We start from the raw sequence: 21715 nt of genomic DNA on the forward strand, positions 1-21715 counted from the left end.
TGGGAGTTTAACAACTAAGATGCAACAAGTAATATTAGAACAATGAACAATCACGGGGGGGGGGGCTCTGAGTTTAACAACTAAGATGCAACAAGTAACTTTAGAACAATCACGGGGGGGGGCTCTGAGTTTAACAACTAAGATGCAACAAGTAACATTAGAACAATCACAGTCCATTATTCACAAGACACACCTGGCGTCAGGCTTGAGTCAAGGAATATTAAAGGAGTAACAATGTTGCATACATGGCTGGAAATTACAGATGTTGCTGTTGGGACAATTCTCCTTTGTACGCTAATAGATTTTATTTTCTTTGTAAGTTTCCTTTAAACATTTCTTCTTATCAGTTATCAGACAAGGCGTCTCTCAGTTGGTTTTCGTTTGCGTTGAAGAACACATGTTTCCAACTTAAACGTTAACAATTTATATTCTTTGCCGACCTAATCCCCGCTTTTGCCAGGGATATTTTTCAACTTGTACTTGAAAGTGTAGACGGTAAATTCTCTTCACTCCTTGAAGAGAAATTTATTTTACCGCCAAGATACCACCCGCGAACATGGCTAGAACATATAATATAACATTTAACATGAACGTGATATTTTTTTTCTGAACACGAATTTGAACTTCGTGAAGTACAGTAAACACAAGACAAACGATAGGTGTACGTGATGTTAAAACTTTAAGTAAATTTTTTACTAACCTATTTCTTTTCGACATATTTACTTCAGTTTAGTTAACGTAGGTTATAAAATGAGAGTCAGAAGGCAGTAACATTTCTTGAATTTATTCTTCTTATTTTTAACAATTTACTGCGAACGAACATACTTGAACACGCTGTTGGTAAAGCTTCAAAAATACGCATCTTAGCGATCGAGATTTGGATGTTTTCAATGCAATTCGGGAGGGGGAAAAAAACCGGTTTTTGAGCCAGATTCGGTTTTTTGCTAGAGAAAAACCGGTTGTAAGTTTTCGCGAAACCGTGCAAGCTTAAGTGCAACTCCAGTGGCATGTCCAAGTACTAGCTTCAGCGTCAATTTACCCACACATTTAACTGGGTGGAGTGGGGTGGGGGGAGGAGGGGGGAGTGGCTAATATCTCAACTTTTCCCCGTAGCTCATGTACTTTCTTGTGGTACATTCACTGATATTACTTACATAGAACCTAACGGAAGGAATGTCGAGACCATCCGTCATTTTCACCACACTTTAATAAGTACACATGAATCGTATCCTAACGACTGTCACACCAGGCACATTGATAAAACAAAATTGCCCCCCCCCCCTCCCTTTTATTTTCTCTCTTTCTATTACTTAGTGCTTGTTTTGGATTAATGATGAAGATTTTTACAATTTTTCTAAGCAAGGATACTTAAGCTTTTGGCAGCCCATTGGTAGGTGCGGTCAAGATAATGCTTAATCAAATAACATAAAAATAATTGTTGGGATTGGGGGATAGGCCAGCCAAGCTATTACCTAACTACAGACAGAAAAAAAAGACCTTCTATTCTTAAGTAAACTGGTACCTTGATCAAACTTTACCATATTATTAGATCTTGATCAATGTTTACAATATTACTAGAGGGTCATCGGGCTGATACAGGTGGTTTACTCTCGAACCAGTGTAAAAGCTTAAATGAAACAGGACACTGTTGTGCTGGTATGAGACGCGTTAGAACACAACAGGTGGCGAGGGCGCTTTATTCTGTCCTAGCCTACAGTAGCATACCCGTACAACTGCTGTGTAACCCTACACCAACTTATTACGGTCTTGTCCATGAAACAAAAAGCCTTATCAGCTGACATACTACCAAACTTAGTCGGTATACTTTATACTAGTATGCAAATCATAAACAATCTATAAACTGAAATAGGTGGGTGGCTCTGCTCTTCATAATCTAAAACAAGAGATATCCTTTAAGAATGTGGACTTAATAGATAAATGCAGAGAGGGTGGGGAGAAGAATGGAAGGTAGAGGGGGCCAGAGACAAGGAAAATTCCAACGCACCTGTGTTCTGCAAGCATCTCCATAAGTTATACCTGCCAGAACTTCAGAGATGGGTCCAGGGTGCGTCTTATCCCCAAAACGCTCTTGCCTAATCTGAAATTCAAAGAGTAGACAGCATCCTCGTTGGTAACATTATAACACTTCTATTCATAGTCTCTCTGCCATTAAGGATGAGTCATTAAAAATTCATGCCTTTTGCCACCGCGGTCCTGGCACCCGCTGCAAGGAGCATGTGGCATGAGTGCTAAATGCCTCATTCTGTTGGATGCAGGTGTGACCTCATCAATTTTTCATTTCTGGGTTATATGGTTACGGAAACTTCACCGGCAGACACTCTTTGGGACATCTATCAAAGATGTCAGAATGACAGAACACATAACATAGCACTAAGAAGACACATAACATAACACTAAGAGGACATTGAATAGTGATACTAAGGAGGAGAGATTTAAGAATGTTTAAAGTAGTGTTGCTACGATAATCGTTTTCAATATCGGTATCGGCCGATATTTGCAATATCGGCAGCATATCGTTATCGGTAAAATTTTGCCTAATTGCCGATATCAGCAAACCGATATTGAACTTTCTTTTTTAACAGCAGAGCTACAGTACTTCTTTATATTTGCAATGATTTGTTAATCTGCCCAAGACGATCCATTTCTTTAGCGTCAGTTAAACTCAGATTCATTTTCAATTAATATCCATGGAAACCTGACCCTCCGTAACCTCTAAAAACACGTCTACGGCGCGCGAATATAACCAATGACCTTCGTGAACCTTGGCCTACACACAGCATTAGTGCAGCATATATACACTGTACTAACCATTCATTTTCTCGAAGGCCTCCGTGAAAACCTTGAACATGATGCATAACTGCACAGTTCAGCATGGTTGGAAAACCTTGTTCAATTTCCCGCGAACACACTGCCGATTTCCCGCCGGTGTTCGCCCAGCGAACACGCCGAGCACGCGTAGAGTGCGAGCATAAAGGCGTGGTGTCCAGGGGCCCGCCTTAGGGCCTTGGTGGGGTCATGGGGTAGAACCCCTCGCGGGGATCCTGGGGGCGAAAGCCCCTGAAAAATTTTGGCATTTTTAGCGTGTCTGGCGATGAAAAAAATTCGCAGTTGAGGATGCAATATACTGACAACTATTTTTATTTAAATTGTCACGAAACTGATGAAAATTTTAAAATGACAAGTTAGAGTAGCTATAATATGTTATAAAATGAAAAGAGATTTAATCTGTCTTTCAATCTTTAAAAAGTGAAACTTACAAAACTTCCGATATTAAGAAACAAACAACGTTCAGCAAAGCCCTGTTTCTAGACTGCCTATACCAATGAATAGCGTGCACTATGCGTACATTTTTACAACTGCAGTGTTTAACCCTATACTATACCTAACTACCACGGTACATGTGCTGCGAATTTTCCCAGGTACCTTCCCAAACAACTGTGTTTAAACACCTGTTTGTTAACATTTTTTGGCACGTTGCCAGGGAACTTTTTAGTTACGTGAGATCCGTAACCGCCGAGGTGGTTAGGCTATTTGCTATACATTTTACTATGGTAGGATATTATTTTTTTCCGTATATTTGGAAATTCTAGAAAATACTTCCTTTCCCCCCACTTAACAACAGATGTGGTCTTACGGTATATTCATAAATGGATGCACTAGAGCCTTGTTTACATGACATTAGTTGCATTTAGTACGATATGCCAGTTTTGCGTGAATTTTTCGAAAGTGTTTTGCTCGATCTTTCGTAACATTTGAAAGGTGTACCACCTTACTTTCCGTACACAATGGGTCATTTCTCTACTGATTTTCGGTTTTTTTTCTCTGTACGGTCAAGTGAATAAGTTGAACAATGAGTATAAATTCAATAAATTATAACTTTTACATTGTGATCGACAGTTCGTAACCTACTTAACAGGCGCGTATCCAGGGGGGGGCGTCGGGGGCGCGCGCCCCCCGGGTAAGAAAAAGAGGAGAGAAAAAAAAAGAGAAGAAAAAGGGAAAAAATAGGGGAAAAAAGAGGAGGAGGAGAGGAAGGAAGGGAAAAGAAAAAAAAAGAAGGAGAGTAAAAGGAGAAAAGGTGGGAACAGAAGAAAACCGCCAAGACACCAGGAAGAGAAAGAGGAACAGTAACATAATTACAGCTCTGATCCCTATTATATACACACGGTAGCTAGTGACGGATGGAGGATTTCGGAAAGGGCGTGCGCCTCACCATACCCCTTCCACCGACAACTCCAATTTCGACGTTTCCATATTTCCTCTCTCACTAATGTATCTATATATATATATACTATATATGGTCTATCATAACGCGCGTGTGTGTATATACGCCTTAAACAATTGTACAACTGTGCTATGAAACCAACTGTGGCTGGTATCGAACTCGACCGAGTCGTCGGGTAACATGACGCATTTCGGGAAGGGGCGACTGCCCCCCCCCCCCCCGAAGCATATTTTTCTTTATGATATCGCTATAGTAATTTCAAAATAGAAAATGCTTAGATGCAACTTACAAGGCCTGGGAAGTGTCATTTCCAGCGATCTGGGAGGCATTTTCGGCCAGAATTTTCTTGAACGCTTCACGCCAACTCATGGTGGCGCTCCGCTTAGATAGTTTGCCTACACATTTTGCCCCTCTCTTGGCAAATTCCTCGCTACGCGCCTGTTCGAATTTGTAAAGCAAACAGCAGATATCACATCATATCAGTGAGCATGAAAATGGCGTTCCAGGCTGAACAGCCTCAAAACTGTCTATGTGTGTAGTCAAAGGCGAAGGAGCCCAATTTGATTTGGGGAGCTGTAACGACTTGCCCGAGAAATATAACCAACATTTTTCGCGCGCAACATGTTAATGTCAATATCATATAAGCAATCATCGGGTATTACATCGCATGCCATCGTGAACCGTACGGTCCGTGAAAGTTGCGCAGTATACCGAGGGATGCTCATGTAAACAACGAAATGTCTTATGTAGATGGAGAAAAAGATGGAGGTCCAATTATGTCAAAACCTTCTTTTTACATTAGTAATGGCGAATTAGTCGGCCAAGCTTAGAACTTTATTATAATTACCAAGGAAATAATTTTTAAACTATTCATTTCCTCTAGCTACATCATTGCAATTTATTTTTCTTTCAGTAGGTGTCCGAAAATTCTCAGCATATTGCCCGAATTTTCAGAAAAAAAATATTTCGTTAGGGGGGCTGCAGCTCCCCCCCCCCCCGCCTTCTACGCCTATGTGTGTATATCTGGTATTTTATTCATTTCCTTCAATGAAGTTTTATAATAGCCGTTATAAGAGGTTTCAATATTAGTACACCAATAAATTAACTGTGTCTGAATTTTCGAAAATTTCCTGACCAACATTCTTCATCATACTTCCCTTCACTCGTGCAATTTTGACCAGTCTGTTAGGGGTTCAAGGTGGTTTTTCTATTTTGGTTGTCCATAGATGATATTTTGTGCAACATTATGGGCATGTTTGAAGTGAATTTGTTTATTCAAATTCTGAACAAATAATGGGCTTTAAAACCTCGAAAAGTGGGGCTGACGTGTATTGTGGGCCGTTAGCCTACAAAAGCAATGCTCCACAGGAGATGCAATGAGGTCCAACATGATGTGTGACTGGTGTCAATCTTAAAATAGGTAATGGATGAAAAAAAAAACTATTTGGAAAAAACTTGGTTCTCAGGCAAAAGTGTTCATCTGGTTGGTCATTTTCAAGCCTGAGAAGTGCCATTTTCGGTGATCTGGGGGCTATCAAAACCAGAAATTTTCTTGAACGCTGCGTGCCAACCGATGCTGGCGCTCCGCTTAGATAGTAATATACAAAATATCTCAAAGCGCGAGAACAATTTGGGGGATGAAAGTTGCTATGCGCCTGCACCCATGCAAATGTACCCCATCAATATTTGAAACAAATCACCGCCCCGGATCACATTGTCCAGAATGGTGACAATCCCGCTTCCCCCTTCCCCCCCAACAACCCTTCTATCCCTGTTCTCCCTCTGAAAAGATCAAACATTTGCTAAATAAATAGCAAACAAACAAAGGATGACTAACTTCTGATAATTCCATCTGTAGGACATTTTAGATTTAGATTTTTTTGTTTCTGGAAAGTGCTAAAATCAAAACATTTTCATCACCTTGGCAAGTGCCTCTTTGATGTCTTGAATTGTCAAAGTCCCCAAATTGCCCAGAATTAAGGATTGTGTCGGGTGATTCTGTCAAACGGATGATGTGCCTACCACCAATTACATGTCACTACTACTCAGGTGTATCTTTGTCTTGTAGCCCTCGTCTTCCCCTTTCTCTCCCCAGTTGGCGTATTTTTGAGCTACCTCCACCTTGGAGTATGTGTTTGGAGTGTTCAGCAATTTCGTCTTCTCCTCTGCCTGCCTCCTGTTCAACATCTTGACTCGTATCTGCTCTTCTCAATTGTCGTAGATGTAGATGAAGTTGGTGGAGGCTGCTGGGTAGGCGACGTCGCTCTAGGGCTTCAGTTCGTGTCTCACAAACGGCTGGCCGTACACGTTGCCTGCTATGTAACCCTGTAACAAATTAAAAAGTTCCTGTGATCAAATTTTTGTGCTGGTTGCAGATCTAAGTCACTCTTACATCTAACATCAGCAGCACAACATTCCTCCATCTTTGTCTTCTTTGCTGTTTTACTTATGAAATGATTACATATCAAGTCTTCCACAAGTATCTCTTTGAAAATCTCACACATTCACTGTCTTTGGTGCATTCAGGACAAACTAATTGGAACATTCCGTTTCTATGCCATTTCCATGAAATACTGAACAATTTTGGATGCAGGTGATCTTGAAAATATTTTCAAAATGGGTGGGGTGTGCGACAGATCACTTGTAGGGAGCTTCATGAAGTTCCCCAAACCGATAAAGTTTGGATTATGTTCAATAGCGTATGAAACCATTCTGATTATTAAGTCAAGAGCTTGCCAATACTATATATATATATATATATATATATATATATATATATATATATATATATATATATATATATATATATATATATATATATATATTGAATCTAAGAGAGTATCAAGCTGTAACAATTAGTTTCAAGTAAGACACAAATCAAATCAAATGGTGTATCCAACCATCCTGATACGTCACAGCTGTTTACTTTGACTGAACGAAGCTACCTGCTTATCCACACTGACTTCCTACAACTCACTTCTCACTGAATTATCTCACTTAATAAAGCGTATTAGATTGGTACACATATGATCAAAAACCTCATACGTTAACTAGCGACGCAATCGGTTGCCAATTAGCATAGTAAATGCTTGCTATGTCTGCCCAGATCTTTAAATGCAAATAAGGCTAGTTGGTCTGCTGCACAGACGTTGCAGGCCAAGTGAGTTGGAATTTTTGCATTTTGAAATCTTACCATATTGTCCAAATGTCTCATCATGGCTTCGAACTCCAGTTCACCGACCTTCAGTTTGTGTCCTGTCTCACTGACCCCACCTGCGTCCTTGGCAGTCCCTTCGCCGACCTTGTCTCTGACTTCATCCGGTAGGTGGATGACATTATCCAGGCCTACGGCATGTATCTGTCACGAATAATTAGCATACGGTAAATCGTTTGAATGCAGTTTGTTGTTACATTATCCAACACAAGTCTTACGAGCGACTCTTTTAATCTCTCTTATTCCTCCTTTGTCGTTTCTCGTCGCTGACTTTGCTCTGCTGGTCCTAACACTACTAAGGAGATTCTTATATTTGTCATCTTGTATATGCCATCCGAGGAATGAAACTCAACAATTTCATATAAAAGGACGACAACATCGTACATGATTTGCCGAAGAAACCAGCCGTTTGGCGTTCATGCTTCAAAAATACAAGACCCACTAAAGAGTCGTTTTTAGCTTAAATCCGGTTTGAACTTTCGTCCTTTTGATGAAACCTTTGAATCCTTCTCAATTGAAGCATTTTGTCTTCCATCTCTCTGTCAAGGGACAAAAGAGCTAAATACTGCCATTACAGAACAAACACAGAAATGCACTTCTCCTTCAACAGGCAAATATTTGAGCAACTGTCTGTCCGGGCAATAATACTTCATTTGTTCCTATCCAACCAAAAAAATTTGTCAACAAAACTGGACCAAACTTGGCTATTTGATAATTTGCTCTTTAATGAACAAAAAGATGTCAACTTCTCTATGGTGGATATAACCAATGCCTGGATTCTGCAAGGCACCTTGATAGCAAATAGGCAAAAGCATTATGTACAATATGTATGAGGTACAATAGAAGCATTGTAACACTATCAGGAAAACGGAAGTTTGTGTTTATAAGCCTCTTCTCCAAACGATTTGATACAGAATCCTGTGGACGCCTGCGGGCGCAAGCTGAGCTCATCAAACTTACAAAGACCCTCAGGAGCATCCCAGCTTTCCTTTTATGATGTTAGTGTCATCACATTAGTATTTATAATACGCTTTCTGGCCAAGGTGAAGTGCACAGGCGCGGCAGTATTTGAATATACCGCGGAGGATTGAAAACTGAATCCTTTCCAAAATCTCATCGATCATATTCATAGACTTACTGTTTTAGTATTCTGTGTTTAATACTCCCTTTTGAATAGATATTTATTCCTCTTGAATGTTATTCAACTTTTATTGGCAGATTGAATTTGAGTTAGCAGAAATAAATGTTTCAGTTTTTGAGTCGGACTAAATTTATTCCAGTCCTTGCAGCCCGACTGAACTTTATTAACATTAGGCTGAAACTTGGAAGAAAATAAATTTTATCCCACAGCGATAGGCCTCGGCCTAAATATACTATAATGAATGTTCAGAACTTGCTGCAGTTATCCAAGAATATGGAAAATATTGTTGACCCATCGAAGAAGACCAAGCCTCAAAAATGTGTTATTTATTGGATGAAAGATCAACAAGTTAGTACAAAGTCGGTGATGGACAAAGAAAATGCAACTGAAAATGCAGTCTGCTTGATAAAGTGGAGAGGAAAGGGGCCGTATTCTAGAAAAAAAAAATTATATTGAAATTTATTTTCTATTTATGTTTTGATAGTCTTATTGTTGCTATTTCTTTGGCTGTAATAGTTATTTATTTTAGTTTTATTGTATGCTGTCATATTTTATTGCTTTTGTCTTTAATTTCTGAATTTTATTGTTTTTTTATTAGTTATTGTTAGTTATTTATTTCTGTAATTCTTAGCAATATTTTCAGATTGTATTATTTTTAAGCTGTAATACTTTTTAAGTTGTATTTTTTATGCGTTTCTGTGAAGCTGCTTTGAGATCATTCTTTTGATGTAAAGCGCTATATAAAAATAAATTATTATTATTAAAAATCAATAAAATAAGTGGTATGTTGACCTTTTTTCTGTTTCATTTCTATGTGTAATCATTTGAAACTTTCTGACAGTGGCACAATAACCAAGTTCAACTTCTAATTTTCTCCTGTCTTGTGCCACGATAAACAGCATATTTGCAGTTAATAAAATTAATAATCAAATTAAAATAAGACAAGGCTACATGTGTAGTATATTTCTTGTTTAGGTCTAAACTTATAGGGTTACTACAGTTAAGCTTATTCTTATGGGTGCATGGGGCAATGCCTATGTTTGGTAATTATTTGGACATTCAGCACTTGGATTTTCCTAGTTTTACCTAGTCAAACTTCACGTTCAAGTCTGACGTTTCTCTTACCGTACTACAGAGATTTTACTTACCATTGAAATAGCGTTATAAATATGCAAAACATTTAAGTGTTGGGCATGCAGGGTTTAATGTGATTACATTTCTGTTTTTCATATGTGGTTATATGCAAGGAGCCAAATTTTTCATAATTTAATAATTATTACAGAGGGGGGGGGGAGCGCTAGTAAGGTTATATATAAACTTTGTGACATGTTGTAAGACATGTGTAAACATGCTTGCTTGCAAAAAAAGTGGGGTCTAAAGCCACCCATCGCTCCTCCGCGTTGCCACGTACATTCACAGTATGTGTGGCAGAAACCAGTGGACAGAGCCACAGCCACAAGAGATGAACAAACAGTTTGCATACAAGTGCACGAATGCTCCAAGATACATGAAATTGAAGAAGCTGTATTTTATTTTTGTTTTGTTTTGTTTTGTAATTTTATAGTTGTTGAATAAAAGAGGAGACTTCAGAATTCTGGTTATTCTCATTATTTGTTTGGAGAGTTTTAATCAATAACTAGGACAACAAGCTGGCCAAATTCCTAACTCTCCTTACTTGGAACTGATTAGCATACAAGTATTCAATAAGTATTCTAGTAAGTATTCAGAAACCTGTTAAGCCTTCATAAAATAACTAATTAGCATACAAGTATTTGAATACTAGCGAATAAGTATTCGAGTAACTATAAGTATTCATCAGAGCCGAATTATTTAAATTAGCAAATACTTATATGTAAATGAGCTAAGTATTCAAATAGCTATTCCAAATCTACTCGAATACCTATTCGAATACCTATTTGAATACCTAACAGGTATTCGAATACTTCACTCATTTACATATTTTGGCTCTGATGAAGGCTTATAGTTATTCATATTACAGGGTTCTGCCCAGAGTGGATTGAGTGGCGGCAGGACTATCTAAGCGGAGCGCCACCATCGGTTGGCGCGGAGCGTACAAGAAAATTTGGGGTTTCGGAAACCCCCCAGATGGCCGGAAACGGCCCTTCCCGAGTATTCTGAGCCACATGTAGACAGCTTTGAAATGAGATCTCATGTCTGGAATTTTTTACAATTAATGAAAAAAGTTAGGACAAATATCTGGAGCACCAGAGTACAGACCAGCCGGTGGTGCCTATTAAATAAATCATTCAGGCTGAGATGATAATTTTAGATGGACAGTTATTTACGACAGAACTGATATACACACTGAGCGACTAACGCTGCTTCTCATGTATCGAGTAGTGAATACAAAATCTGAGTGTAATTTCATGTACAAATAAACAGTAAACTACTGAATAACTCCGATCAACTGCGCGATATCATGCAGTGAACCTTCGAACAGCGTTTACTACTGCAGTGTTACTGTACGTTCGACCCTCCGGCTATGGAGCTGTTTTTTGGAGTTCCTATCGAAAATAAGTGCCGGTCGGAAAAGTCACTCAGGCAGATTGTGGCGGTCGGTAATTCAGTGTGCTGGTCGGGTCCGACCGACAGCGGCAGAACCCTGTATTAGTATTGGAATACTTATTTTGTACTGTGTGTTATATGGTAAATTTTCTGAATACTAAGGAAATCTTTGAATACTTTTTGAATACTTATCGACTATATTCGTGTTAGGTAGGGGTAACTTTATTAGAAAGCAGATAATCCGCTTTGTAACGACCATTGTTTGTTACCCAGACTCGACCAAAAAACCACACACACACACCAATTGATAAAATTGTAGGTTGACAAAACCCAGACAACCAACTCTTGATGCTGCAAGGAGAAGAGAGGACCAACTACTCCCATCCCTGCCCATCAACACCCCCACTTCCCCCACCACTTGAAATCCTAACCCACTAGTAAAGTGTGTTGCTGAACCTTCAAGATATACAAATAGAAAACTCAATTATGACTTTCATGAATGATCTCTAAGGGAAATTTTTCCCACAGTTTCAACTGGTAGCTTTTCTAAGGATTTACATTTGCCAAAAGACCCTGGTTTTCCAAGGTCAATAATGAAACACATCTCCCAAGTGGGTAACCTTGCCCTTGGGGTCAGACATCAAAAAGAATATTATGGGAACTTTATCGCTGAATGTCAACATTATTAGTGCACATACATGTTAGAAAGCATCCCCTACTATGCCTTAATCCAAATCCATAAATCCGATTTGGAGTCGGCAAGTCGCATCAAGACAAGCAATTATTCCAGTCAAACATACTTTTTCAACCGCTGTTATTTTCTTTTCATTTCATGGAGCAGGCTTTGCTATTGCGGGTAGCTTTCTGCTGTTACTCAGAGCCTAGTTTGACTCAGGAAATAGCAAACAAAAGTTTGTGCAGAAGCAGAATCTTTGGGGGTGGAGAGAGTTGAGGAGAGTGTAATGACTACATACTGATACAGAAGTAGACTATGCTAATGGCAAAATCAAGTTCCGTGTAGGCTAGGAGATACAATCATTCCCAAGACAACAAAAATTCCAAATTGATTATATTGTTTGGAAACAGTTTCAAAATTTCAGATAACTTTTCTCAGAGGAGAGGGTCATAACAAAGATTAACTCAATCCATACCATTTACTTTGTGTTTCGAGTTGACTAATCTTGTCCATTTTCAACCCTAACCCCCTCCCCCCCCCCTTACCCCATTCCAGGCTCTTTAAAAAACAGCTTAAAAAAGGAAAACTCTGTAACTTTCACAGGTCTCCAAAATATTCTGAAATGGAGGAGAATGAACAAACTGTAACATAACCAGAAAACATTTGGCCTCACACTGCTAAGTTTTACAAGCAATCCGACCACGTTGGACCAAGTCCAGCTAATTCTTTACCTGTATCTCACATGCTGCTACACAGTTGAGGGCTAGGAAGTACGCCTCCTCTATGGACCCACCACAGCAGACGACACATGGTTACGCAAGAATAGGATCTTGTTTTTGGGTCCAGGGGCCCTGATGATTTGATCCTTCTGTTCCTCCTCGACCACGATCTCCGTGTAGTCATAGTATAGAGATCTCACCACAAATCAAGGCATCTTGACTGATCTGCAAAAAATTCAAAATCCTCCATATTCTATGACATCTTTGCTTTTAACGATTTGCTTTGGTCAACAACTTGCAGGAAGGGTAATGCTAGGCAAACATATTGAATATTCAAAGAACATTTAAAATCCTCCATAATCTATGACATCATTGCTTTTAAGGTAGTTTTTTTTCTTCTTTTTCTTTTGTTTTATGTGGTCAGCAAATTTATAAAGTCAACCAGGTATTAATCAAAACAAATCGAAATGTGACAAGTCAAGCTAAAGATCTTAAAAAAAAGTGATCAAAATCCAAGTAAAGAGAAAAGGAACCTGCTCTAAGAATCATGAAAGTAATTATAAAGGTGGATACTCACAGCAGCGGCTGCCGAAGTGTGCACATGTTAAATGCATTTAGTACCTGGTCTGGATTTATTATTATTATTACTATTGCTTTGGCAGACTTTTAACTTTGAACACTATCTATCAATATGTAGCAACTGCTTTGAAGTTGATGAGAAAAACATCTTTTGGCCAAGAAGCATCCAACATTGGGGTTATTCCACTCATCTCCAGAAGTTATCTGTTGATCCAAAAAAAATCCCTTAGTTCATTGTTGCCTTTAAATAAAACAGTGAGTGACTTAATTATTTAGATTACACAAAAGAAGGCAAAACTATATCAAGAAAAGAATGCAAGACAATTGATCAAGTTAGCCATTAGCTAGCATTTGAAAGCAGTAGAGAAGACCAGCATATGCAGAGAAGTCTCCTTGATAATTGAAACAAACACTGTTGTTCTATAACTCTATAAACACTACCTGGCAATTGATTGGACATTGTTTATATGTAAAGGATTGGGTGGTCATAGAAGTCTGGTTGCGACATCCAAGGGGGGGGGGGGGGGTGGGTGGGGGGAGATATGGGGGGGTGGGTGGGGGGGAGATATAGTATGGCAAGGGAAGGCAGAACTCAGTTTTTCTCTTTAAGCGCTGGTATTTTGTTCCCCACTAGCAAGTTCTACATCAAAAAATAGGAGGAAAAGGAAACAAATGTGTAATAAACAATGCTTGATAAAATCATAAACTAGCTTTTAAATGTTGGAACACTCCTTTAATGCTCAGAAAATATTAAAGAGTGAATGGCTCCTTTAATATTAAGGAGTAGAAGGTTCTTTTAAATGCTTATGCCATGCAACCCACAATGCATCTCATGTCAAAAATTAACCTTCTATTCTAAAAATCATGGCTATAACCGACATATGATAAAAGAAAATAAGATATCAAATCTTAAATTTGTCCAAAATCCATAACCATCTAAAAAAATATTTGCTTTGTCAATAGATGATAGCTGAAGGGAATCAATACAGCTTATTTATTACAACTCTAAGTGTACATATGACCAACTAATCCCAATGCCATGGAATACTATTATGTACCAACGCCAACAACAATATGTACACAACAGTTACCTTTATCGAACACATGGACACGGCCATCTTATACTACAAAAACTTGTGATAAAACTGAGGGTGCTACTGGCAAATACCGCAGAATATGTACAACCTATCTAGCCTTATGCTGTCTACCAACAGAAATCACCTACAATATAAAAATGAAATGCAAGCAAATGCGAATACTTGTAACGTCTTCCTTCACATACTGAAATAATTATTCCATCTAGTACAGTAGTAGCATGCATATCACATAATATAACATATGTTTGGACCTAAGATGTTTAAAAAGTAAGGAACGAACTTACTTGATTGTACCTGGTCTCCATAGCTGCCCTCAGCATACACTGCAAATGTACATTTTCTGCAACACCTAACTTCACGTCAAACTAGAAAAAAAGCATCATATCAGTCAAAATCTTAGAAAAGTTACAAATGAAACATGTTATTACCTCATAGAGCTTTTGATGATAAACTGACGCAGGGAAAGTTAATTAAAATAACTGATATTTTTGGATATATACATAAATCTTAGATTTCGTGTATAAACCACGTTGTCAATGGTCCTGACCACAAACTTTTTCAGGTTTCTTACCCGCAACTTCCTGGAGTTTTGAAGGCTGAAATTGCAAATAAACTAGTGCATATCCCTACACCAGTTTGAAGGTCACATTGCAAATAAATTAATGCATATCCCTACATTAGTTTGGAGGGCTGAAATTGCATATAAACTAGTGCATATCCCTACACTAGTTTGGAGGGCTGAAATTGCAAATAAACTATTGCATATCCCTACACTAGTTTGGAGGGCTGAAATTGCAATTAACTAGAGCATATCCCTACACTAGTTTGGAGGGCTGAAATTGCAATCAACTAGTGCATATCTCTACATATAAATAGACCTATCAAAATGCCCAATCCTTGAGATCAATTTTAAGTTGGTCTGACTTCATGAAGTCAAAAAATTGGATAACCAACCGTTATTAGATAACCAACCGTCAACCTGTTAACACTGTTCCTTGAGGAGCTCTTATATTTTCTACTTTCTAATGATCTCCGAGGTTAAATAGAGTGTGGTTTTCACTACATCATTGCAAATTGTAATTGAGACAATATTTAGCAGAAAATTTTATTTTATTCCAATTTTGGAATACTTTTTCCGCTGGAGATCTCGGCAATGACGTCTTGCGACGTTCGTTAGCCTACAAGATTGTTAGTACGGATTCTGCGACAGTGGAGAAATTAAAGGAGTGTAGCATCAGAGTTGCCGACAGTTCTGATACTGAGATTTTGTATGCTATCATGAATGATGTTGGTAGAGATGGAATTGCAAGTTGTAAGAAATCTTTGGGATGCTGGATTATCACATTAAAAGCAAAGGAACAAGCTGGTCTTATTTTGGACAGTGGACTCCTCGTGAATGTGAATCAGTTTCTACTGGTGTCAACAGAACGTTCCTAACTGTTAGTGTTTTCGGAGTACCTTCATTCATACAGGACAAAATCTAACAGGAAAACTTTGTGAGTATGGGTGTAAAATAAGAGGCGAATGGACACGAAAGACCTTCCCCAGATTCCCAAATATCAAGAACGGAATACAGTACCGCCCAGATTAAATCGGCCGTGGCATCGTGTATCGTGACAAAATATGAGGAGACTCGAGGAGTCTATCGTGATATCGTTTCCATTACGCCTATAGCAAGTACCTAACGTGATATCGTGCGTCGCATCGTGGTCGTAATATCGTGATAGTGTGTGCATCATTTCACTGGCACTGTATACTATCGTAATGTTATCGTTATAGCGTGAATCACGTTGCAGAACGATCGATCGTTTCATCGTGATTTGAAAGAATTGGGGTAGGCTTCTTCCCGCAGTAGATGAAATCATCAATTCAACGCAATGTGCAATAGATTTATTGCAAATTCTGATCAAAAAGTTTGGTGTGTCACCAAAATTAAGTGTCAATCGACATACAAGTTTCATAATCGCAAAACTAGTACGATAGGCCTAATGAACACACTGTAGGCCTACTCATCCAAACTCCTTCATACAAACCCCTTCTTTAAAAAAAATAACGGTCGCAAAATATTTTCAGTTCGAACAAAACATTCGTTCTGAACTTCTTGTATGCAAGAATATCCGTCCTTGGCATTTAAAGCATCTGACCTTTGGGCAATTAGCTTCCCGGTGCCCTTGGACACGCAAACTTTACATTTGTAGTTAGGACAGTTTCTCCTGATGTGATCGCTTTCCAAACACAGATTGCATACTTTAGTTTGACCATTGTGCCTTAAGTTCATATTAATCCTGTTAATTCTAATTGCGTAAGGCAAGCTCTTGTGTTCTTCAGGTAGTTCTAACTGTACATATCGTACAGTAGGACTGCATAATGCAATTTTAGTCAAGTATGATAATTATTTAATGATGTCTATTTTCCTCAAGATGAGCTTCATTGTCAAAAGTTATACCTGTACTTACATTTTATGCCTTTGTTTGCTAGCTGGGTCATCTACTTGGTTATTTTTCAGTGGAACAGGTGTCACTTAACTGTTTCTTCTCCTCTTTACTGCTTGCATGTGTTCCTCTCATTCCTAAATTTGTCCATCAACTTCATGCTCCAGTAATCCTGTTTCAAAAGGAATTATAAATAATATCGAATGCTCTATGTTCACATACTGGGTAATCACCAATCACAATAAATCCCATTCCAACCCCATAGCTTCACGCACACACACATCTTATCAAATACACACACATGCTGTTTGAATGCCGTTATTTCCTATTCACAGTTGGTTTGGTCTACCAAACATACTCTGAAACTCTCTACAAAGACAACGATGCACAGAGCTGACCCTGGCAACCTAGGATAAGGAATTATATTTTACCCAGCCCAGACACAATAGCATGTACATATAAACATTACTTACTACAGGATGAGCGCCAGGTATGGATGCCTTTCCCAGGAACAGGTAGCCCCCGCTGCCTCTGAGTAGTGGGCAGTTCAAGTGCAGCTCGTAGATTGCTCGACAGCATGTCTCTTCCCAGTCCTGTGGTCAGTACACTACAACCAGTTTGTACCTACATGTAATGAAAGATATTAATCAAAAATAATATGGCACAAAAGAGGGTTCTAATTAAGAAGACACTGCAACTGCATGGCCTCTCCAAAGACTTTCCAATTCAGGCAGAATATGATCATCAATATCACAACCCTCTAAGTATAATGCAAGAAGTAAGACTCCATTTGCTCCTGCAAGCCAATGCAGAGATGTAATAGTTGTGAATGTCACCATGGATACATTTGTTATTGGTTACCATCACACTAACAAGTTGTGCTTAATGGGTGAAATGAAAACAAGAAGGGATCACAAGGTACAAAGTCCAGGCAATGAGGCTGTTCAGCAAAGATGTCCTATTTCGGAGATGAACAAAATGGTGGAAAGATTTGTGAATCCAAATTACTTACAGGTAAGAATCCACTAATGGTCAAGTGTCTCACAACTGATGCTGATGGCAAGGCATGTAAAAGGTTCAGTAGTACAATGGCTGTAACTACTCATTCTGAAAGTGAACTTAACCTGTTAGATCAAGTTCACCTACTCAAGTCACTCCGCAGAGCACTGACTATATTAAAGCAGTATTCTCCTCTGATATGTTCCTGCAAAAACTGTGACTAAGAAGCGCTTGACAATCTTATAAATACCTGGAGAAACCATCACTGATAAATTAGAGTGGGATGAACATGTAAAACGTATTCTAGCAAAAACTAATCAGCGTATGTTCCTATTACAAAAGCTTAATTTATTCGGACTAGACCAACTCTTATTTCTCTGTTCTATATTAAAATCGGCAATCGAGACCACCATTACATTCTGTTTAGCCGCGTGGGGTGAAAATACTACTGCTAGAGACATGACCAAGTTAAGTAGACTAGTTTCTAAAGCAAGGAAAGTTTGTCGGTCACATGACCTCAGTTCAGTAGATGAGTAGCTTGTCAGAGTATCACAGAGTAATATGAAGTCAATCATGTCATCCCAACATCCTCTGGGGCATCGGGTAGATTACAGCAATCAAACAGGCAGACTAATTGTCATGAGATGCCGAACCGAGAGATACAGGCGTTCTTTCTTGCAAAGGGCTATTCTCAATCTTGCCAATGAATTATGTAGGAAATAGGCCAAATATATGTGTCAGAACATGGACATAGTAGTCTTAATTTTTCGTTTTAGGAATCAGATTTTTATGTATTTTCGATGTATTTATGATTGTTTTATTGTCTGTTTTACTGAGATGGACTGAATGCCAATTTTTATGGTCAATAAATTTCTTATATCTGAAATATCAAAAGCGCTTTATCAACATGTTTAGAATGCCTTGCAAAGTACTACAGTGGAAATCAATTATATTGCCAAAAGCATTCATTTGTATGCAAGAGGGGCAGGAAGTACACATTTCCATGTATGCCAAATGCTGCAAAGGATTCTCTGCTAATATCCCACACTGACAGCAGGAAGCTAAACAAAATATCTGAGACACCCACCTGCAGCAAATGATTATGGTCCACTCGTTTTGAGACTTCCACTCAAAAGCAGATGTCATCAATAAGGCTTTCACTGTGACCAATCCAAAACATAGTACCACACTTTTGTGCATTGGTCAGTACAGGGACTACAGTTCCATACACATAACATATAATGTGCCTGAAGAGTCCATAGCCAGGAAGATGGAAGCTGCAGTATTAAAGGTGAGCTCAAATAGTCCATGTATCCAGACTCTGAAATAGATGCAAAGAAAACAGCAATGTGATGAATTACGTAAGAGAGGCAGAGCATACAGATGGAGGAGAGCACAACTCAGAGAGAGAAAGTACAAGCTACATGGTAGAACTAAAAACATAAACCAGTCCAGTATCTATAAGAAAGATCAACTGATTCATGACCAGTTACTCTAGGATGAAAAACTACACTGATGATGAAGATGACAATATTTATCAGTGATGCCAGTAATTTGTAAACTGAGTCTATCCACACTCACTGTTATGAGTTAAAACAGTATCACTCAGTCAGGGAAGTAGGCAATCAAGCTGATGACCATAAACTTGGCAAGTGCCATCAAACTTTCAAGGCTTAATTTCTGCTGGTGCCCCTGGCTTACTGATGGTGTAGGCACCTGTCCACATTCTGCATCCCTCTGTGTAACTTGCTGGGGCTGATGTATGTTTTGCCAACTTTTCATTTATGTCATCAGCCCATGCCATCCAATCTTGGTCTGACATTGTAAAGGTGTGAGCTTTCCAGTTCCATATGTCTAAATGGCCTAAGCTTATTCTGAATGCAGCTTGGGGCTCAGTTCAGCTGATTCTTACACCACATTGAGTAGTAATATATGCTTTTAAACTTCTGTCGCTTTTGCTCTGCTACACTGCACAGAAGTAGGCTACTCACGAGATCTACAACTTCCCTATCAAATAAGCTACATGTACTACTTAGTGAGTGTAAGTCTGTGATGGTATAAGCTCTGAGGTAATGGGTATTACTTTCACTTTTCCCCTTTGAGGTAGCTGAGAGGTTTTTCACACCTACCCATGCAATCATCCCATTCTTTATCATAAAGTTGAAATTTGATTTCTTCTTGAATATGAAACTTTTTCCTAATTTTAAGTTGCTAACTCTTCAAACTCAACAACTTCTGTTCTTTTATGGTGAGATCATAGATGTGAGGAGTTCATAAATACTGATTTAGTTTCAGAACCAATTCTACATGTTAATCTTCTTACAACTGTTCATTCAACATCTATGAGAAAAGGTTTCCTCATGTAAGTGAATGAGGTGTCAATGTTCCAAAAGTTTATTGAACCTTTCTGTCCAGCACATTTTTGGCATTTATATGTAAAATTCCACCTGTTTTCTGCCATACTTCCTCTGTGGGAAATGGTGTAGTGCAACCCTGCATTTCTGTACTGTAAAGAAAGAAAAAATAGATAACTAAAATCCTGGTTATCAGTACTGAAGGGCTCATTTATTAAAATTACAATTCATTATTCTTAATTGTAGTTAACCATAAACATAGATTGAAATACAGATCTTGTCTCTTACTATTTTTATAACCAGAACTGCATGTGGATTCCTAACATAGTTAACGATCAGCTATCTGCAGTATTCTGTTCGTAAAGTGTTTGTGTAATGCGGCTGAGCAAGAGTCTTTCCAGTAAAGCTGTTGGAAAAGGGAAGACCACTAATGGAGTAAATGAAAACAATTAAATGATACCTTAAATAACTGTTGACCAGCAGATAAACATATTTATATTTTAAATGCAATTTCCCCAGATTAGTAATAGTAATATACCTAACATGTGTTCATCCGTGGGTGGGAAAGCAATTATTTACTGTCACTGTGAATTTCCCTCATGCAGTGGCATTGCTGGCACGACTCTTGCTCAATCGTGTTCATGTTACATTTGCAAAGAAAAAGTTAAGCTTACCTTCTAAAAGGTTAAGTTAACCTTAAAAGTGCTAGTTCAAAAAAGTTAAGAAGGTTGGCTTCTGCAATTGCGTATGCCTACAGCACACATACTTTATGCTTGACCTTATTAGTTTAGATTAGTTTAGTAAAGAAAAAGGATCAGGAGGGACACTCAAGTCCCCATCAAATACCCTATAGGAGATGGAAGAAAACTGATGACACAAACGATCAGACCCGATTACAATGCTTAAAGTGCTTGTCCAAAGCATTCTTAAACCCATTCACACTACAGTACTTGCAAGTACAATTTTCTCAGGCAAACCATTCCACTCATTCACGACCCTATTAGAAAAAAATTTATGCCGAATATTAATGCTACTTTGTGACTTGTGGAGTTTAAGACAATGACATCTGGTACAACCACTATCAGCAAACATGAAAAAGTCAGTGACTATCAAGAAACTTAATAAAGATATCACTTTTATGAAACCTACGTTTGAGTTGAATCTTGGTCTTGGTCACTGCATAATCTAGATCTATGGGAAGACTGTCCATGAACTTGTGTTTGAGTTACTTTATTTCTGAAATTTAGTGACTCTAGCCCTGACTCGTTGCATAACTGGTAATAGTTCCTGAAAACTCAACATGAATTGAATATGAACCACTGAATCAAGAACTACTGGAGACTAATAATTCTTCACATCCTTGGCTAGATGAAGTAACGGTTTCTTATACAAACGGTATACTTTATCAATCCCGTTCTTGAACCATTGGCCAGAAAATTGTGTCCTCTCTGGAGAGAAGTATTAAAGGAGAACCGGACTGATGGTGTGCTATTTATAATAATCCCTCTGCCTAATACAAATACCAAAGTATTTAATTAAAAAATAGTGAATTGCACATAAAGCTCCTAAGGCGACATCTTTGCTCTAGGTAAATTTAACTCTTTTCACAACACTTAGGACGACATAGCATAAACTCACCACTTAGGGCGACAATGGTGATTTAGTGTAATTTCGTCACACTGGAAGATTAAATACAATTAACTAGTTAATTAATTTCACATATACATGTCAC

General features: G+C 38.4%; 1 protein-coding gene across 8 annotated transcripts in view; it reads right to left on the reverse strand.

Moving 5' to 3' along the window:
• Positions 1-21715, reverse strand: part of LOC139979428 (uncharacterized) — a 47626-nt gene that overhangs the window by 17072 nt on the left and 8839 nt on the right. Inside the window, exons 9-20 of one of the 8 annotated variants that reach the window (XM_071990204.1) lie at positions 21133-21270; positions 20272-20389; positions 20033-20135; positions 18717-18950; positions 17104-17254; positions 16655-16802; positions 14483-14563; positions 13100-13305; positions 12535-12747; positions 7440-7604; positions 6167-6571; positions 2006-2098 (exon numbers count right to left, since the gene is read on the reverse strand). The gene's annotated coding sequence lies outside the window, so the exon portion shown is untranslated. The other 7 variants (XM_071990202.1, XM_071990205.1, XR_011797156.1 and 4 more) reach the window with 7 other exon arrangements.

Source organism: Apostichopus japonicus, chromosome 14 (genome assembly GCF_037975245.1).
Source record: "Apostichopus japonicus isolate 1M-3 chromosome 14, ASM3797524v1, whole genome shotgun sequence".
Lineage (NCBI taxonomy): Eukaryota > Metazoa > Echinodermata > Holothuroidea > Aspidochirotida > Stichopodidae > Apostichopus > Apostichopus japonicus.